Source organism: Dermacentor albipictus, chromosome 2 (genome assembly GCF_038994185.2).
Source record: "Dermacentor albipictus isolate Rhodes 1998 colony chromosome 2, USDA_Dalb.pri_finalv2, whole genome shotgun sequence".
Taxonomy (NCBI): Eukaryota; Metazoa; Arthropoda; class Arachnida; order Ixodida; family Ixodidae; genus Dermacentor; species Dermacentor albipictus.
In genome coordinates this window covers 69818331-69839116 of record NC_091822.1, presented here as the reverse complement: position 1 = coordinate 69839116, position 20786 = coordinate 69818331, and the positions used below count along the sequence as shown (strand labels likewise).

General features: G+C 47.7%; 1 long non-coding RNA gene across 1 annotated transcript; it reads right to left on the bottom strand.

Annotated features, from left to right (window-relative positions):
• Positions 1–13089: 13089 nt before the first annotated feature.
• LOC135908221 (uncharacterized) lies at positions 13090–14567 on the bottom strand. Its single transcript, XR_010566251.2, has 2 exons — positions 14464–14567; positions 13090–14399 (listed from the first exon to the last, which is right to left on the bottom strand). It is a non-coding gene; the product is annotated as an uncharacterized lncRNA (long non-coding RNA).
• Between the last annotated feature and the right edge of the window lie 6219 nt (positions 14568–20786).

Below are 20786 nucleotides of genomic sequence, written 5' to 3'. Positions count from 1 at the left end.
TGTCTGCAAATGTGACCGGGGATGACTCATGGTGCCGCTACTATATACTAGCCTGAAACACTACGGCAAAGCTTACAGTGGAAGCATTTGAATTCACCACTCCCAAGGAAAACAAAGGCCGTCATTACTGACGGAAAAGTGCTGACTTCTTTTTAGATCGTTAGGGGCCATTATTGATCGAATTTCCTAAACCTGGAGAGACTCTAAATCGTTTCAGATATTGTGAAAGGTCGGATCGGCTGCGCTTCGCAATCAAGAACAAATGACGTGGAAAATTGAGCATTGGAAACATCTTGCTTCACAACATTGCCCGTTCCTACGTCGCTGATGTGGTTAATACGAAAGTGGCGAAGTTCAAGTGGGAAACGTTGCAACATTCCTCATGCAGTCCAGACCTGTTGCCTTGCGTCTTACACATTTCGTAAAATTTGAAAAAACTGCTCAAGGGAACCAGATTCGTGTCGGAAGATGACGTGTAGTCATTTACAGATGTTGAGGCAGCAACCCAAGGAGTTTTATGAGACGGGAATTACGCGACTCGTTAGTAGGACAAGTGTCTAAATACTGATGGTGACTACTTTTAAATAAAGTACCCCGTTTATCATATATTCGCACTGGCTCACTTTCATTTGACTCGCCCTCGTATATTTTGCAGAACTCCTGCTTTTTTACATGTGCTCTCTGTTGCGACTACCATTTCGGAGCAATTGCTCGCAATACACGAGCGGTGACAGCTGCTCCTGCGCAATACATTCTAACAAAGGACAGCGTCATTGAGATTTTCCCCTGGTCGTTGCATATGTACGAAAATGTAAACAAGGTTGTTGAATGACAGATATATATATATATATGTATATATATCAGGGACGTAGCCAGGGGGGGGGGGGGGGGGCTTATGGGGCTTCAGCCCCCCCCGAAATTTTTTCGTGCTGTCCATGCACCGCCGACCAAAGCGACCCCGGCGCCGGAAATCACTCTGGATTTTGTCTAGAATGTCTTTTTGACGCTCGAAAAGACATTTAACCACGAAGATTGCAAACTCGGGCTGGATTTCGTGGCAACGCCCATACACCGGGAGTCACATAACGCCAAGCAGTCCCATCCGAGCACAAAGTTTCAAGGGCGCTTTGATGGTGAGTGGGCTCGCCGCGGCGTCTCACTGAAGCCACGGAATCTATGGAGCGCATGGATATCAATTGCGAAACTTTATGGGTATAAATCTCATAAGCTCTTGATGTGAAAGGTGCATTGACATTTCCAAAGTTGTGCTTTAGATTTTCAATTGCGGAACTTTGTGGGTTTAATGTTGTTATAAACATTTGACGCCAAAAGTCTATTGATTTTTCTAAAGTCTTACATCGGAACATACAACGAGACAAGCCAAATCAACACACTAGCAGGCAAGTTGACAAAGCAGGCAGCGAGCTCCAATGAGACGAAGCGTTGGGGTGGTTCATTTGTGCCGTCATGTCACATAAAAAAATATCAAAATATTTTTTTTAACCTACGCCAGAACATCCATGTCAAGACACTAAAGCCAGCCAAAGTAACTACGTTCTTATTTATTTTTTCTACTTTGACTTTTATTTGCGAGGACACATTGAGCCTCTTCAATTCTCTTTTGTTCTCGCTACCCTACCCGCGGGCTGCCAGAGCCAGCCAGAGCGCATACGTTTTTCTCGCATGGCCCTGACCACCGTGCGGTGCACTTCGGTGCGCGTTCGGTTTGCTCTGGCCGAGTGGATTTTCACCGGACAGAGTTTTGGACGCTTTCTGGCTAGCAGATAAGAAAAAAAAAACAATGGTTGCTCGTCGCCATCACTGTGGGGACTCCAAGGATTGCACCGCATTCCTTGAGCGGAACCTTAATTTCCGGAAAGTCTTGTTTCGCCGCTGTAGGATACTCAGCAGTATGCGTATGGTTCTCAGTGGACCAAGCGTCTCATGTTTTCTTCGGTATTCCTTCCGTAGCCCCAGTAGGCATTAGATTCTGGCCAACATACTTCCCTATGCGTTTTTTATTTTCATTTCGGTGCCTCCGCCTCACAGGAAAAAATACATTGTTGCGGCGCAGCGAATTGTCGCATCGTGAACGCTCGATTTTGATACTTCTTTTGCGGAAAGTAATGGGCGACGGGACGCTTCAGTTGCCGGATACGTTTACTATATTATTGCGAAAGCAATTATATGGACACTCCAGGCGCATTCCTGCCATCGCCCTCATGTTTCGTATAAAGTCCAAGGTCGACAACATCGTGACCTCGCGCTGCATGCTGTATGTGCGAGTGAAAGCGTAGGAGGGGAGGTTGAATAGGTGAGCCGATGATGGTGGCTCAGTCTTGTCTGTGCAAAGGAGAAAAGCGGGGAGCAAGCGCGCCGCCTTCCGTCGCCCGCAATACATCGGGGGGAGTGGATGGAATGGGGGCGGAATCTAGGATTCTGTGAATCTATGATTGTGCAACATGTTTATTTGCCTTGTTTGACGCATTATATACAGTTACTTCTTTCATACATAGACTCATTGGAGACTTATACGTATACTTAAATATCTTGTTCCGAGGTTTTGTGTATACATGCAGTGAACTTTGTTTCCAGTAACACTTTTTTGTCCTTTATCAAGACGTATTTTCGCATTTGCATATCCCATTGTATCTTTGCATTTATAATGTAGGAGGGCGAGTCAAATGGAAGTGAGCCTACCCTAACCGCACCATAATGGTTCGGTTCATTATCTGCGAGGCATGCGCGTAGGAGAACGGCATGTCTCATTTACAAAAGTGACACGCAGGTGTGAAGATAAATGTTCTTTAATGCTCTCATACACTGGGTTGAATATGGTTGCGTCACATAATGGACACTTCAAAAGTTGAACAGCTCGGTTTTCGACAGCTGAAGGTGTTTCCAAAACAGAAATTAATCACCATATGACTGCCGTGTACGTTGAACACTGCATTTCATTGACCACTGTGAAGCGTTGGAGCAAACGTTTCAAAGGACGTTGCAAAGACATTCCAAGACCGGGCCAAAACCATCGTGCAATCACCCCCCACACAATTTTAAAGGTTCATGAGCTGCTGAAACAAGAACGGAGGATAAGCATCGATGAACTGGCAGACCATCTGAACATCAGTCACGGTTCGGTTCACGCCATAATTCATGAGCTTCTCGGTTATCGGCTCTTTGGTGCGCAATGGATCCCCAAGATTTTTATCCATCGCGAGCAGACGCAGAAGTTTCGCGCTGCCTTGACTCATCTGATCGGGTATCACAATGAGCATGACGACTAATTGTTTGCAACTGTGATCGGGGACGAACATTAGTGCCACTACTACGAGCCTGAAACACGACGGCAAAGCTTGCAGTGGAAACATTCGAATTTACCACGCCCAAAGAACGTAAAGGCCATCATTTCCGCTGGAAAGGTGTTGTTGACTTTTTTTTTTCGATCGACAGGGTCCATTACTGATAGAATTCATTAAATCATGAGAGGCTATCAATTGTTTCCGATATTGTGAAACGCCAGAACGGCAGCGTGTCGCAATCAAGAACGAACTACGTGGAAAATTGACGAATGGGGTCATCTTGTTCCACGACAATGCATGTCCCCACGTCGCTTATGTGGTTAATACAAAACTGGCAAAGTTCAAGTGGGAAACGCTGCAACATCCGCCATACAGCTCAGACCTGTCACCTTGCGACTTTTACATTTTGGGGCAACCGAAAAAACAGCTCAAGGGAACCAGATAGACTTTTTGAAGCAGCAACTCAAGGAGTTTTATAAGACGGGAATCACGCAACTCGTTAGTCAAAAGGACAAATGTCTAAATTCTCATGAAGACTACTTTTAAATAAGGTACCCCGTTGTTCGCTCATTCATTTGACTTGCCCTCATATATCTTGCAGAATTATTGCTTTTTATACGTGCTCTCAGTCGCGACCATAACTTCGGTGCAATTACTCACGATACACGACAAGGGACAGCTACTCCTGTGTAATACATTGGAACAAACGACAGCGTCATTGAGATTTTTCACTGGCCATTGCATATATACAAGAATGCAAGCACGGTTCTTGAATGACAAAGTTTCATTAACATATTTGTCCTCAACTTGTTCAGTTCATTGCCTTTTAATTTTTCATATCAGCGGCATGCACTGCTTTCCTGGTTTCGAACTGATATAGTTCTAAAGTTCGTGTGATATTTTCTTTACTTAATAAATAGACAAAAAACATGGAAGCATTGACGTCCGTTATGTTGGGCACAATTTTTGGCACATACGAGTGTAATATTGTATGAAAAAATACATATTTTACTTGTATTTACAGTGCGTAGCTTTCAAGAATTCGTTTGCAGCATCTTTGGCAATGACAATGCAGTTATTATTCATGTATTTGATCCCTCGATAAATTTTTTAAGAGGAAGCTTTAGCTCGGGCCCAATCTGACGCGGCCTATTCAAATACTTGTAAAACGCAGAAACACTTTTGTGAGATAATCCTGCTAATCGCTTTTATTGAAATTGGTTACATTTGAGAGAGAAAGTTAAATCTTAGTGTCTGTTGGAAAAAGAACTTCGATTTAGGGTCTTAATTTTGTTTAAAATATTTTGGAAAATTCGAAAGTTTGAAAAAATAGAAGCACGACGTTTACAAACTAATAGCTATGCATGAAGAACAGATATTATGGTTCTGTAAACGGTATTTATTATAACAGTCAAAGCGGAGAAGTTTGCTGTGTCAATTTGTATCTTACGTGAATTGGTTACGTTGTGTACAAGGGTTCTGCAAAAGCCGTATTCCCACAATACTAAATTTTTTTGCGATTCATGTGTAACATATCTATTTTGTCCGCTGTAGATGTACTATTAGATGCAATTCACAGAATTGTGATATCATTTTTCATTGTTGAGTCATGGAGTTTTAAACTTGATAGTTTCGTTTTCTGAAAATTTTCTGTTTTGGCCAATTTTTACTAAATAATTGACCACCTAAATGAAAAATTCGAAGCCAGAAGTCACTAGAATGAAACTTTTTCGTTTAAATGCAATAAACCTCCTCAAATTTGGTGAAGTGGTTGCAGGGAAAAACGAATTCCCCTTCTACATGTACTTAAATAGGAGCACCCGAGCTAAAGCTTCCTCTTAAGGAGGAGGCTGAGCTGCAACGTGCAGCTACATATATATATATATATATATATATATATATATATATATATATATATATATATATATATATATATATATAGGCAAAGAGGGTTTCTTCAGGCTACCTTTCAAACGTAAAGAACTTGAGTGGTGCTACAAGGTAAACAGAACAAGTATTTAATTTCGACAGTTTCGATCGGTGGACCGATCTTCGTCAGGGTTTACAAAAAACCCTGACGAAGATCGGTCCACCGATCGAAACTGTCGAAATTAAATACTTGTTCTGTTTACCTTGTAGCACCACTCAAGTTATATATATATATATATATATATATATATATATATATATATATATATATATATATATATATATATATATATATATATATATATATATATATATATATATATATATATATATATATATTGGGACAGTGGCGTAGCCCCCCCCGAACAAAATTTCTGGCTACGCCACTGATATGTATATATATATATATAGGAGGAGGCCGAGCTGCAAAGTGAGCCCCCCACGAACGAAATTTCTGGCTACGCCACTGGTTGTGGCCGAGGCCATATGGAACGCAGTCGGCTTCGACCAGGCGAAGCGGGACTCGGACGCGATGTGCCCGAATTTCCAACAAAATATCATGGTCTAACACTAACCTAACACTAACACTAACCCTAACACTAACACTAACACTAACACTAACCCACCGCGGCACGGACAGTGACGGCCCAACACCCCGCAACCCTTGGGGAAGAGGAAAGGACTGCGGCGGAGGCGATGGAGAAGACGGAGGAGGCGAGGACGACGAAGAAGCGATAAAAGACGACAGGGACAGACTGGTGACGTACCACGACATACTGACACACTACACGAAACAAAGAGAAGCATACCCACAACCCCACAAACAACTCGACAGGTCTCAAGAAACAGATTGGAGAAGATTGCAAACCAGAACGTTCCGAAACCCAGTACACTTAAACACAATAAATTCAACACAATATACAGACGCAAGCTGCAAGCTCTGCAAACACGAACATGCAGACATGGCACACATCTTGTGGAAGTGCACACAGATCGGTTCAGTATACGTAGAGGACAAGATAGAACCGGACCTTCTCGAGGAGCGATGGCTAGCGCTCTGACTAGCTCAGAACTACACGACCAATTATGGGCTATCCAGCGGGCCCGGGCAGCGGTGGAAAGGCTATGCCTCACCGCACACAATGCCCGGGTGGCCTGAGCCCGGGCTGGCAACCTCGCAGGTCCTTTTTCCATTAAAGTTTTTTCCGTCCGTCCATCATGGTCATCAGCACCCCCAGCAGAGAGAATGCGACCCTCTACGTCAGGGTCGAGTGCATCGCTGTTGGCGGCCAGCAGCACGAGGTGAACGCGTACGAGGCAGCGCCCAACTCTACGTGCAAAGGCGTCATCCGCGGCATCGCACCGAGTGAAAGCCCGGAGGAGCTCGATCGCAAGATTGTCAACTCAAAGAACCCGCTGGCCTTGGGAGCCAAACGAATCAAGAGCACGGGCACCGTGGTTGTGGTCTTCGACGGCTACAAGGTGCCAAACTACGTGCCGTACGGTGGCACACTTGTCAGGTGTGCATTATATAGGAAGCAAGTGGAGGTGTGTTACGCCTGTGGCCGCCTCGGTCATCGAGCGGACGTCTGCCCCTCGCCGGACGAAACTATGCGCAGGGGATGCGGCATCGCCAACCCGGACGAACAACACAAGTGCGACCCCAAATGCAGGCTGTGCGGAGGCCGACACTTCACCGCTGCCAAGGAGTGCAAGCAGAGGTACCAGACGCCGTACCTCGTCAGACGCAGGCGCGGGGACCGATCTCGAGCCAATAGAAGCAAGTCTCCGGCCCTCGCCATGGGCGAGCGACAACTCGATCCCGGCCGCCGCCGGTCGCTCCGCGGCTCGCGGGAGCTCTAGATCCAGGAGCCCCTCTCCGCCTTCCGGACGCCGTTCCAGGTCCAGGGGCAGATCCGGAAGCCGCTCCAGGAGCCGCTCTGTCTCAAGGGCCCGGTATGGGTCCAGTGCCGGCCAGCAGAGGAAGAGAAAGTCGACGCTATCTGGAAGCGGGTCGCGTGGGCCCTGGGAGCATCTCGCCCACGCGAGATCCTCCCGGGGCCCACGCGACTCGCTTCCAGAGCAATCCAGGGACGCCGAGGTAGCGCGCCTTATGAAGGAAAACGCGGACTTAAAAGAAATGATCAGAAAGATGGCTAGCGAAATGATAGAGATTAAGAAATTGGTAATCAGTCAGAGTGCTACATGCAACGCGTCGGCGCCGACCGCCACAGAAGCACCAGTTCCGGCCTGCGACTCGGCCGGCGCCGCCAAGCGTAGGGCAGTTTCCAGTAAGGGCGATTCAGATTCGCAAACTTATGAGATCAAAGGCATGCTGGCCACGCTCACTAAGAGCGTGCAGCAGTTACAACAAGGCTTAGCACAGGTGCAAGTCGCCCTAGGAGACCCGAGGAGAGGCCTAGGCGCGCTGGCCGATCGCATGGACGCCCTCGAGCGTCTGGTAATCCCGAATAATACGTCCGGAACTCCCATGCAGGTCGCTGTTCCGAACGTGTCGGGGACTCAAATCCTCGGGGACTCAAAGCACATCGGCACGTCAGATCTAGTGGGGGGAACTTCTTGCGTGCACCTGTGCTTACAGCGGGTATACCCCGGACAATTTATCTAATCATGGATAGTTCCAAAGAGGAGTTCAAAATTTGGCAGTGAAACTGCAGGGGGTACTCCAATAAGAGGGCTCCTTTGCAGCAATATTTAAGATCGCTACCTAACGAACCACAAGTAATAGCATTACAGGAAACCCTCGTCTCTGCCGCATTCCTCTCTGGTTATCGTGCAGTCTACGTGCAGGCCGAAGGTCGGGGAGTGTGCACGTTAGTTGACAGGAGACTTACACACTTGTCTCACGACTTGAAGCTGGCGAGTTGCAAGGTCGAATACGTCATGACGGAGGTTCTGCTCAACACGAGACAACGCAACCAGCGGAGAAACAGCGTGTTTATACTCAACATCTACAACAATCCTAGGGACTGGCCATAGCAGTTCAAAACGATACTTAAGAAGTCCGTCGACCTGGCCGGCACCCATCCCTTGGTCGTCGTCAGAGATTTCAACGCACCGTACGGCGTGTGGGGGTACGTCTACGACACGAGCAAGGGCCAGGGTCTATGGCAGAACGCCAACGAAATGGACCTCACGCTCATCACGGACAAGGCGTTCCCCACCCGTATCGGTAACCCAGTGAGCCGGGACACCACCCCCGATCTGGCGTTCGTGAAGAACGTCGAAGGAGCCGAGTGGAGTAACACCGCAATAAATATTGGTAGCGACCATTATGTGCTCTAGACCCGCTTCGAAGTCACCCGAAGTAAATCCAGAGAATTCACTGTGACGGACTGGGACCTTTTTCGCAAGCTCCGCGGCAACGACAGCGCACCCGTCCCCAAAGACCTGGAAGATTGGTGCGAGCGAATCAAAAGTGACGCCGAGTCATCCACTAAGAAGATCGACAGCGACCTGGAGGTAGAAAAGATGGACAGTAGGCTGGCCCATCTGATCGAGGCCAAGCAGGCGCTGCTTCTAAGATGGATGGGACAAAGGTTTAACTGAAGATTGAGGAAAAAGATCTCCGAGCTTAACAAGGCCATCGAAGATCACTGTCGGAACCTCGGCAAGCAGCAATGGGACGAGGTCTGTGACTCGATCGACGGGCAAATGCGGAACGGCAAGTCCTAGGGCATGCTTAAACATCTCTTCGACGAGAGCAGCACCAGATCGAGTCAGAGGCACACGCTCGCCAGAGCCATTCCCGAAGCTACCACATCCTGTTCCGGGGATGGTTGCCAAGCTCATGGAGAAATACCTTTCCATAAAGCATGGAGACGAGGAAGACCGGTTTCCCGACTACCTCGGCCCAGCCCGTCCGGAATTGGACGAAGACTTCACCGTGGGGGAAATTAGGCAAGCCATTTTCGCGCTCAAGGGGAAGTGTGCGCCAGGTGCCGACAGAATCACCAACAAGATGCTGCGGAACCTTGACGACGGTTCGATCGCATACCTCACCGAGAAGATCAACGAGACGTGGAAAAATGGCGGCGTTCCAGAGAAATGGAAGACCGCCAACGTCGTCCTGATCCCCAAACCGGGCAAGGCTCCGAACGTGGACAACCTCCGACTGACTCTCTAACCTCCTGCGTTGGGAAAGTGGCGGAGCACGTCGTCCTGAACAGACTAAACAGATATCTGGAAGAGAACAACATCTATACTCACAACATGATTGGCTTTCGTGCCGGCCTCTCGTCGCAGGACGCCATGAAGATGATCAAACATCAAATCATCGACGGCAGTACCAGAGACACCAGGGCCCTGCTCGGACTCGACCTCGAGAAAGCGTTTGACAACGTTATCCACGAATACATTCTAGCCTCCGTGGCAGACCTCGAGCTGGGTCCCAGACTATATAACTACGTCCGTTCGTTCCTGACGGGGAGGAAAGCGAAGCTGCGGATCGGCGACTTTGTCTCCGACGAGGTGCTCCTGGGCCCACGGGGCACGCCGCAAGGCTCGGTCATTTCTCCTGCTCTCTTCAACATCTGCATGATCGGCCTCTCGAGGAATCTGGCCCAAGTTGAAGGTATCAAACACACCATCTACGCAGACGACATCACTATCTGGTGCACCGGCGGTAGCGAAGGGCAAGTGGAAAGCGCCATGCAAGAGGCGGTAGACGTCACGGAGCAGTACCTGCTGCCCACCGGACTCAGATGCTCCCCGACCAAATCTGAGCTTCTCCTTTATAGAAAAGAAAAAGGCCGCAGACCCAAGCGCTGGAAACCGGTCTCGGAAAGTGACATTCACCTGTTCACTCGGAGCGGTGACCCGATACCCCGGGTCGACACCATCAGAGTCCTGGGTATGTTTATAGAATCACGCGGCGGCAACGGCACTGCGTTACGCAAGATAATTGCGAAAACCGACAATGCTTTTCGCCTTGTCCGAAGGGTCACGAACAGACATCGTGGCCTCAAGGAGGACAACCTGCTTCGGCTCATCAACGCCTTTGTGCTGTGTCACTTCACCTACACGGTGGCCATGCACAACTGGCTCAGAGCCGAGCGGGAAAAGCTTAATGCCCTCATTAGAAAATTCAAGAGAGCCCTCGGGCTGCCCGTCAGAACGCATACAGAGGACCTCCTTCGGCTCGGCATACACAACATCATGGAGGAGATAGCCGAGACTCAGGAACCGCGGGCCGGGCCAGCTAACTCGGCTGTCCACCACGCCGGCCGGCAGGCGTATCCTCGAGGAGATCGGACTCGCACCAACCAAGAACTTGGCTGAAGACACCCAAATCCCCCCAGAGGAATATGGGAGAAGATCGTGGTCGCCCGTTTGCCCCGCAACGTTCACCCCGTTTACAACGCAGGTCGTCGCACGGCAAAAGCATTGAATATACAAAGCAAGTAAACAGGGACAAAATCGCAGCAAGCTTCGCGGACGCAGCTGCATACCGAGACGGCAAGGCTTTTGCGGTTTCCGTCTTTGACACGCTGGGCAAAGTTATCAACTGTGCTTCCGTCCGGACGACGAACCCAGAGGTGGCCGAGCAAGTGGCCATTGCACTCGCCGTGATGGTCGGAGAGATAGGGTGTATAGCAATTCGAAAGCCGCCATCAGGGCAATCCAGAAAGGCCGGGTAGCCCGGCAGGTAGTTCAAATTCTGAAAGGCGCCAAACACGGCAACACCTCCATGCACTCGATCCTTTGGTTCCCTGCACACGTCGGGGCGATTGAGGGGGTTCCTCTGAACCTCAACGAGTCTGCCCACGAGGCTGCGCGTGGCTTTACCGACCGCGCTGCCTTCGGATCGGGCGACTCTCTCCCCGGACACAGAGACGCTCCTCTCACACACAACGAAATCACTAAATTCTTTTACTTAGAGAGAAGGGTTTTCCCCCCGCCTCACTCGAAGCTAAGCAGGCCACAGGCGGTCACACCAAGACTTCTGCAAACGAACTCGTACCCAAATCCGGCGTCCCTCAATAGCATATATCCCGAGATTTATCCGAATTGTTCTTGCGTGGCCTGTGGTGAGGTAGCTACGTTGCCTTATATGCTCTGGGAGTGCGGGTCGCTGGGCCGGAAGTTCACCAAGGGAGAGTGGGACGCGCTCCTGCGAAGCCCCGTCTTTGAGGACCAAATCCTGGCCGTCCAGCGCGCCCGCGATCGGGCCGGCAGACTTGATCTGTCAGTCCCGTCATGGGATTAGCCAGGTGCGCGTTTTATCGCGCTTTGCTGGACCAAATAAATGTTCATTCACTCACTCACTCACTCGGGGACCTGTATAACGCGCCGTTGAACTACCCTTGTCACACGCGACACCCAGGCCGGCACAAGGGTATACGAACAGGTGTCCCTGAAAAAAAAAAAAAAACGTTTCTGACATTTTTTTCAAAAAGTAGTGTTAAAAAATTTCAAGGACCCTAACGCGATAGATTTCAAAGCTGCCTGATTGCTTGTGACACTTCCCGGCAACCGCAACCTTCTTGCGGACGCGCGCAGGCAAGCGCGATGGTGTTGTTGCAAGTATGTTGCAAGGAACCGAACGGGCCGCGCCGCTCGGAAGAACGGTGTTACCGTGTAACAGATTTATGTTTTCTAGTATATGCAAATTAAACTCCGACGCTATGTCTCTAGGTTGGGTTAGGTCGTACGTTGCGATTTTTCTTACGTACTTTATTTTGAGGAATTCAATTAAATCTGCGCCATGCGGAGGGCCTGCGCGTGGTTCGGAATGATTTTTCGCGAAGCGACGTTTGACACCAACATCGGATTTTTTGCGACACGTGGCTCTTAACGCCAATTTTGGGCGCCATCCACGCTAGTGCCACTGCTCGCGCGTTCGTCGTCTTCTTCCATAGGCCGGCTCCGTTGTGCAAAAAAGAAAAAAAAAAAGCTATCATAATCAGCAATGGCTCGGGCGTCGTCGTCTTCCACTGTTGGCTACGTTGCCGCTCATCATTCCAGCGTTGAATTTCACTTCTATAGTCGTAATGGGGAGGCCGCTTTTACGGGGGTATGAGCCACTGCTTAAGGGGGCATGACTCATTCATTCTCTTGCGTGACGGACACATTTGATAAAAACAGAGGTGGTACGCGAATGTGAGATTCGGACAATATCTTCGTACCGTAGTTCAATATTCTGGGTGACCTATGTGTCGTGCGGTAAACAGCTTCGCTGATCTTCCATCTTCACAAAGCAGAAGGGCTCCGAATTTTACAGCGAAGCTGTTAAGGGCTAGTTCTCCCAGGATCGCGTCCATGTGTAGACACAAAACTATCCTCATCAGGATTGGCTCCAGCGTCGTCTTCTTCCACAGCTGGCTCTTTGGCGCCCCAAGGCGCTACCACGCGAGCGAGCTCGATCGTGCCACCGATCCCGCGTTCGCCCAAGTAACCACGGATATCCGGGCGACGTCCGACGGACGTCCTTTCTGGATATTCGGGATGTCCGTGGGATATCCATGAATGTCCGACGTACGTCCGAGGGACGTCCCTGGGAAATCCAAAGGTAATCGCTTTGGCATCCGTAGTACGTCCGACGCGGACATCCAGCATGGACATTCAGGGGACGTTCAGGATATATATATATATATATATATATATGTATATATAAATATATATATTCATATATATATATTTATTCATATATATATATGTGTGTGTGTGTGTGTGTGTGTGTGTGTGTCTTCCCGGGGATATTCCAGATATACACATGCCTTGAAGCGACAATAGTGGCCGGGACACATTCAAGCACCGGACCATTATATATACTACATTGGTCTAATGCTTGAATGCATTCTTGTTTTAAATAAACGAGAAATGAACTTACACCAACTTCCAAATACAATTAAACGTTTATTGTCACCTTATACATATACATAAAAAGACCAATAAGCAGATATATGCGTACTGTTCAAAGAACAAATAAATACACGGATAAAGAAGAAAACTTGCAATTTCAATAGCACAACAACAAGGTAGAGAACAGCAGAACAAAAATACTTATTGCCCACCCTGCTTTGACATTTGAGTTTGCAGCATGGAATAAAAAGAAAGAGCAAAAACACATCAATTAGCATTATTAAGCAGCGAAAGCAACAGAAATGACATGAAGGAATTAATCTTGACTACATCACTTCACTAGCACTCTGCGACACGGGCACAAAAAATGACATTAACTGGGTAATGCCTTAAACTTTAATGTCATTCGCGGGGTGCCGCACGGACATGCTTAATGGTATTGCAGCTTAAATGTTATTCGCGACGTAGTGCGTTCTCGTAAGTCAACTTGCTGTCAAATGCGTACTCCCGTTCCCAATGTCTCCACATTCTGACGTGGCTAAACGAACTATTGGTGAAGAACAATCAATATATTCTTCACTTTCTTTAAACAATAGCTCTTTCTCGTGGCGTAGTGCGTTCTTACAATTATTAAAACTCACTTGGCCATCGAATGCGTACTCTCGTTTACAATGTCCCCGCCGTGGCCGTAGTGACCATACTCTCACGATATTAAACAAACTTGTAGATAAAAACAACTAATATATTCTTCACTTTTTTAAAAGGAGCTTTTTATTTTCGTAGAGATCAGCAGGCGATCTTGCCGCTACTGACGGCTACAGCTCTGATCATGAGCGCATTAGCCAGGAGAAGCTGTTTGCCAGGAGAATCAAAGGGCGCCGATGAAGAGTCCGCGGTAGCTAAAGCAAACGTAGACTCCGGGGTCCTGCTTACCAGAAAACCCGCATTGACTTGTGCGTACACCTCTCCTAAGGGATCCTGTTCCGTTCTCACAGCGAAGTGAACCATCCGAAGCGTCACGTAGAGTATATCCATCAGGGAAGCAAGGCACATTGTCCTTAGTGCGCGTAGTGTCACAACCACCGTCCTGAACTTCCGATGTCGCCTCGGTGCAGCGACCAGCATCACAAGGCGTGCAAATGTTTGCAGGAACAGCCCGAACGCACATGTTAATGCATGCGTGCGGGGTATGCGCGCCACTGCACAGTTCTAGAGTTGCGAATTCTCGAGCTGTTGACTGCTGGCTGCCGGTGCGAGATCCGAAGTCCTCGAATATCGTCTTTGTTTCCAGCGACGCTCTTTTTCGCGCGTGCGGCTTCTCCCGCAGTCTAGGCATCCTGGCACCTGTGAAGAAAACACATTTCAATACCCAAACGAATTAAAAAAGAAATCGATGTAGCTGTCATACCTTGGTAGCTGAGTAGGAGACTTCAGCAGGCGCGGAAGGTGACAAACGCTGCTCCGCTGCCCTTAAAACGATCGCAGAATGAAAAATGGCGTGGCGACGATGGCTAGAGCTTGGATTGGATTGGATGACTGCAGCGTTCTGCTTTGCCAAGGTTGTAACACTTCCACGTGCATCTACGCAAACATAAATAGGTTTTTAAAATATTATATTATTACACAGTGAAATATTTACTTATTCTGGGAATATTCGGTATCTGATTTTCGAGTTTTTAGTTTCTGCTAAAGCTGTCGGCGCCAGAAAAACATAGCCTTTGAGATTACTGTCAATGCATGGCGGCTCTGACGCATTATAGCTTTCGTAATCGCTTTCAACGCACGCAGCCACCAAAAGCGTAGCCTTTGAGATTTGTTTTTGTTACCTATAATGATATTATTGTATGCACAATTGAACACTGCAGACAACTTCCTGTTTTAAGAAACCAGCCAAAAACAGGCGCACACAGGAAACATACGAGAAGACAGGAAAGAGGCTGGAAGAGGCCTGTCTTGTGTATGTTTCCTGTGTCCGTCTCTTTTTTTTTTGCTGTTTTTTTTCTTAATACAATGCACCAACTAGCCCAACAACGTGTTTTACTTCCTGTTTCAATGATAAACCTGAACCTACATGTTCGGAGGTCAGGACCAAAACTCTATGATCAGGAACTTTTCATAATGAGGGATAACTTGAGTGCTTGGCTCTAGGTCGAATAAGTGGCTTCAAATGGGCGCTTATATATTCTGCTAGTCATCCACAAGCATTTTTTTTAAAGCAAACTACAAATTGTTTGTATGACCCACCAATAGAAAAAAAAATCGTATTTTAATACTGCGATGTTAAAGTCGGCAGAATTGATATCAAGTTGGAAATATATTTATTTTGCTTTGAAAAAAGAATGAACTGTGTCCGATAGAGAACAAAAATAAACAAATATAATATGAACAAACTAAAATTTCCGGCAATATATTTATGCTAGTTTATATATAACTCACTAGTGTATATCCTGGGCATGCCTATTTATGGACAGCCAGCGGACGTTCAAAATGGGATGTCCCATGGACATCCAGGTGGGATGTCCTTCAGACATCCAAACAGGATATGGACTTCTCCTGTACGTCCCACGGACGTCCGTGTTGGATATCCGGATGGATGGACGTTGGGACTTATGGTGGACGTCCCACGGATATCCGTGGTTACTTGGGCGCCGTCGTCGTCATTAAGGAACAGAACACGTAACCAAATTTAAAGCGCAGCTGTTAAGAGCTAGATCCCCCAGGATATGGTGCCCGTACCACAAAACTCCCCATACGTACATACGTGGGCCGATAATGCAATGATAATGCAATGCTGGGTCGATCCGCGGCGGTGGTTATTCGTCAGAGTAAAACGGCACCGAGGTTTTTTTTTACTTACAAGTCTTGATCGAAGGGCGAAGCAGTTTTATGACGGCGACAGAAAGCACGCTAGGCATTGGCGTAGCAAGGTCGTCTGGCACCCGGGGCCCATAGGTCTTCTGTCACCCCCCTCCCCGGGTGTAGCCGGCGGAAAGAGGGGTGACTTCAGGCGTATATGACACCCCCCTCCCCCATCACTGGCCCCTTGCACCCGGGGCCCACGGCCCCCCGGCCCCCCCTGTTGCTACGCCACTGGGCGTAGCCATTCAGGGGGGGGGGGGAGGAGGTAACCGGAAGCCCCCTCCCTCGAATTTTCTGACGAACCACCCTCCTACCCCCGTTCCCACAGAACAAAAAGTTTCAGGAGGTGGGCTCCAAAAGTGCAACATGCAAGAAAGGGAAAATTTGAATGTGAAAATAGGGCGAGGGCCAGTGGAGGTTCGAAGGAGGGGTGGGGGGAATTCATGCAATCCTACCTCCAATGTACAGAACATTGTGGCCCCACTTATGGCGTGTCTATACCTCATTCCGCATCGTGTTAACCATAACTGGTGACGGGGGATATCGGCGCTAAAAATTACACACGCAGATAAAGATGGGAAAAGCGCATGCATAAGGAGGCATTGTTGCTCCCCACCAGGCCTTCGTGTTGTCGAAGACCGTAAGATAATTTCTGGCATTTGACCGAAATGTCGACCACGCTGCGCGGAAGAAAAGCATTCCGCAAAAAAAGAAAAGACGCAGTTTCGCACGAAAGGCAAAGCATCGATTGCGATAGCAAATTAGCAGACAGCCATTCGAAGTAAGGAAAGTACTTTTATAGGCCGTATCAACTTGTAAACATTCGCTTGCTAATTAAATTAATAAGCATGGTGTCAGTGCACACAGCAAACATGAACACATCACACTCGATGACTGCAGACACTCGCTGTCAAAACGCTGGCGTGAGGAAACGTGGCAGCAGCAACGAACGAAGTGACATTCATGCCATCGCTTCAACGCAAAGCGAGTGCCGAAGACACACAGCACATACAAAGCTGAGCTGCCGACGTACCTCTGCCTACAACGCAAATCGCTGTCAAGATACGGCCACACGCACAGTTGCAGCCGGAGAGAGCTAGGGAGACCCCACCCCCTTTGGTGCCTCGCAACATTTGGTGCCTAGTGTGCAAAAGAAGATGGTGCACCTTCTCGTCTTTACGTTCGTACCTTTCGCGTGGCCGAAATTAAGGCACCATCGTCAGCTCCCCTCGCACGCTTTCACTCGCACATACAGCCTAGGGCGTCTGACGATGGTGTTATCGCTCTATACGGAACCTCACGGCGATGCCGACGGCAGAAATGTGCTTGCGGTGTCTATATAGTTGCTGTCACAATAAAAAATGCAGGTGGGACCCTTCACGTATGCGCACGCGATCCTTGATTTCCGGTATAGGAGAACGCAGGGAAGGAACTTCGCTTGCCAAGGCTAGACGGGGCAAGTGAAGAGAGCGTCTCTCTAGGCAGTGGCACACGCCTCCTGAAATCATGGGTTCGCGACACTGAGCTATTTTTTATCTCAGCTATTAATGAACCAATTTGTAAAACTCGTGCGGCAGAACGCTCACTAGGGGGGCATGTAACAACTTCCAGTGTATAACCAAATTTGTGATGTGGCTTGGTGAGGGGCCCTTTAATGGACCGTTCCTATGGCGAGCGGCGGTGTAACTGAGCTAACAAGCATACCAGCCAAAGATGAAAGTGCGAATGCGGAGTGGAAGATGAAAGACGCGAGCCACGAACGGCGGAGACCAATGAGAGCGGCCGCTTCAGCGACATGCGTATGGGTGACTGGTTCATGCAGACTCGCCCAACTGCTCAATGCGTACTTGTATCTGGACTCAGCTGGACTGTTCATTTCGTACTATCACCTGCTCACTTCAGCTTTCGCTCACGCTTGTTTGGTTTGTTCCCGTTCACACTTGCTTCGATTGTCATCGTTTGCGATTATTTTGTAATCTGATAGCATGCGCGATGCAAATTGAGTAGTACTTTCTGGAAGCCAAGCAGCACCAGCGATTACACTGGAACCTTCGACGAGTGAGTGAGTAAACACTTAATTGAAAATAAACAAAATAAGGCACGACGGTTGGGCCCAGTGCCACGAGCGACTCGCTGGGCTTGGTCCAGAACAGCCCTCGTTCGCAAGCCATACCTCCCACTGCCTATTCCTCACTAGTGGATGTTTGTGTATTATGAAGCTCTCTATGTGTGGAGGCCTCTTGGGGCACTCCCATGCGACGAATTTTAGTGTGGGTGTGTCTGTGCACCACGGGCACTCGTCAGTGAACTTTGTGGGGTGTATTCTGTGTAGGTTGTGCAGGTTGGGGTATGTGTTCGTCTGAATATGATGCCAGTCCCTCTTCTATTGGCTGTTTAAATTCGAGTGACGATGTCCAGAACGTCTCCGCTCCTGTCTTTGCTGTATGAGGATGTCACGAGAATTCGGTGGAAGGTTGTCGCTGGGCCATACTGTTGCTTGGACATTTAATCCTTGAGCAATACAGTCTGCCCTAGCGTTCCCTGCTAGTCCCTTGTGTGCCGGACACCATATGATAGTGTGGTGGCCTTCTAGTTGATTGCCTAAAATTTTGATTGTTGACTGGGGTGCCATCCCATTTAGAAACAGGCGGCAAGCTGCTTGTGAGTCAGATAATACGACAGCCAAATTGGTTTGGCGCTCGGCATCCTGAATGGCCAAGGCGATGGCTGCAGCCTGTCACGCATGCCAAGGAGGTTTTGAAGGATGTCGTTATGTTGTTTTGACACGTAGAGAATATAGACGGTGATGGTGTCGAAGCTGGTTCGACTAGCATCCGTGTAATACACTCCCGGTCACATGCCGAAACATTTGTGAAGAGTCTTTGCCCTTGCTCTGCGTCATCCGGGATGGTACTTGGGATGCGATGGTACTTGGGATACAATTGGGGCCACTGCAATGTGCGATCGAATGTTGCAGTCACCCTTTGACGAGTCAGGCATAAAAGCCGACACGCCTGACCCACAGATCAGATTTTTGACGATTGCCAACTATGCTATTTGTCCCTCTCAAATTCCTTGCCTCAAAAAATCGCTAAATGAAAACCGTATCAAGCTGTGCCCAAATTTTGCATCAGAGAGTATTGTAATCCTTGGCAAATTTTTTTTTTATAAACTACAGCAAGGAGCCGGCAATTTTGCATAAACGATTAATTAAATCAAATTGTCGAGTTTTACCTATCAAAACCACGATCTGATTATGAAGGGGGGACGTAGTGGGGGACTCCCAGTTAATTTTGACTTTACGGGCATCTTTAACGTGCGCCTAAATCTAAGTACACAGGCGTTTTTGGATTTCGCCCTAATCGAAATGCGGCCACTGCGACCTCGGTCAAGCTCAGCAGTGCAATATAGCCACTGGGCTACTGTGGCTGATGCGCAACCAGACGTCATAGACACTTACGGCAGCCGCCAGGCGTTGTGCAATCATTCACCGGTCGAGATAAGTGGATGCGTGCAAAAATTACAAAGTTTGTGAGGACACCGGCTTGCATGTTCGTTGTGCGCTTAACAATAATTTGAAAACAGTACAAGTTAAAATAAATAAATCACCAATTAATAGCAAGCCAAAGCTCGATCGCTATGACTGCTAGCATATGGGGAAGCTGGAGTCAATTGCTATTACTCCACTGGGACGACGTGAAGTCCCGTTGGCCATGACAATTTTAGGCAGGCCCTACGACTGGGCTTCTTTTTCTAACAAACGTAATGTGTAGAGGTGTGAAAATACTAATTTTTGAGACTGAATCGAGCAGGAATTGAATAGTGCTAGGAGTGAATCAAATATTGAACACTTTTTTAATTATGATCAGCTGTTTTAACAATTAATGTAAAAACAATTAATGTTCGCACCTATCGCCTAACATTAGCAAGGTTTGGTTATTAAACATTGCATATTATGAACCACTGTTTATCAAAAGCACAGATATAGAATTAGGAACAAGTAAACAGTTTGTTTGCACACACAGCACTCCTTGGAGAGAGTGAGTTATTGCTTTACGGCAGGTAAAGTCTGCCTCCTCAAACAACTAGCCTGCTCCATTATGTAGTTCTAGTTTTATGCCTGTACTAGCATATACTATCCTGCAGGATGATAAAATGTATCATACATTTGCTCCAATTTTGTGTTTGATTAACTGCACACAGTTCATGTTTTGAAATATTCGATAAGTATTGAAAAAATATTCATATTTACGAATAGGGACAACTCAATCTGAAGACTGAATCGCGTAGGTCAGTATTCAATTTGTTGTTAGAAAGTTTTGAATATTTGCACACACCCCACTGTGTGTAGCAGGGGCGGGGTGAGAGAGGTTGACAGTACTTCACAGTCTCGTACAATGTGGCGAAGCATAGACAGAAAGAAAAAAAAAAGACTTAATTTCTTCTCTTGCATGTAGACAGAACACCTTTCTAAACTCCGTTTTTTCGTAGTACAGGCTCACTTTTCATTAACAAAACTGTAATAGAGTTCCTTAAAAACGTAGGCACATTACAAGTTATTTGTTTAAATGACCTGTAGCACTGATTGCCAGTGGATGTTGTAGCTGCTGTGCTTGCATAAGCGTAGGACAAAGTTTCGGGCCGTGATGTTAAAGGGCTCCGATGGGGCTCTAGTGCTCAGTGAAAGCGAGCATGACACTTTTGTTTTCTTTTTTAGCTTAATCATGACAGATTTATGCTCCCAACACATTTCGCTATGTACATGCCCATACTTCAATCGCATGTATTTTCTCAACAGCGTTATCACATGTACCATTGGAACTCATTCTACCATCGACGACTCAGTCCCATTCATAGCACCCTTTGGCTAGA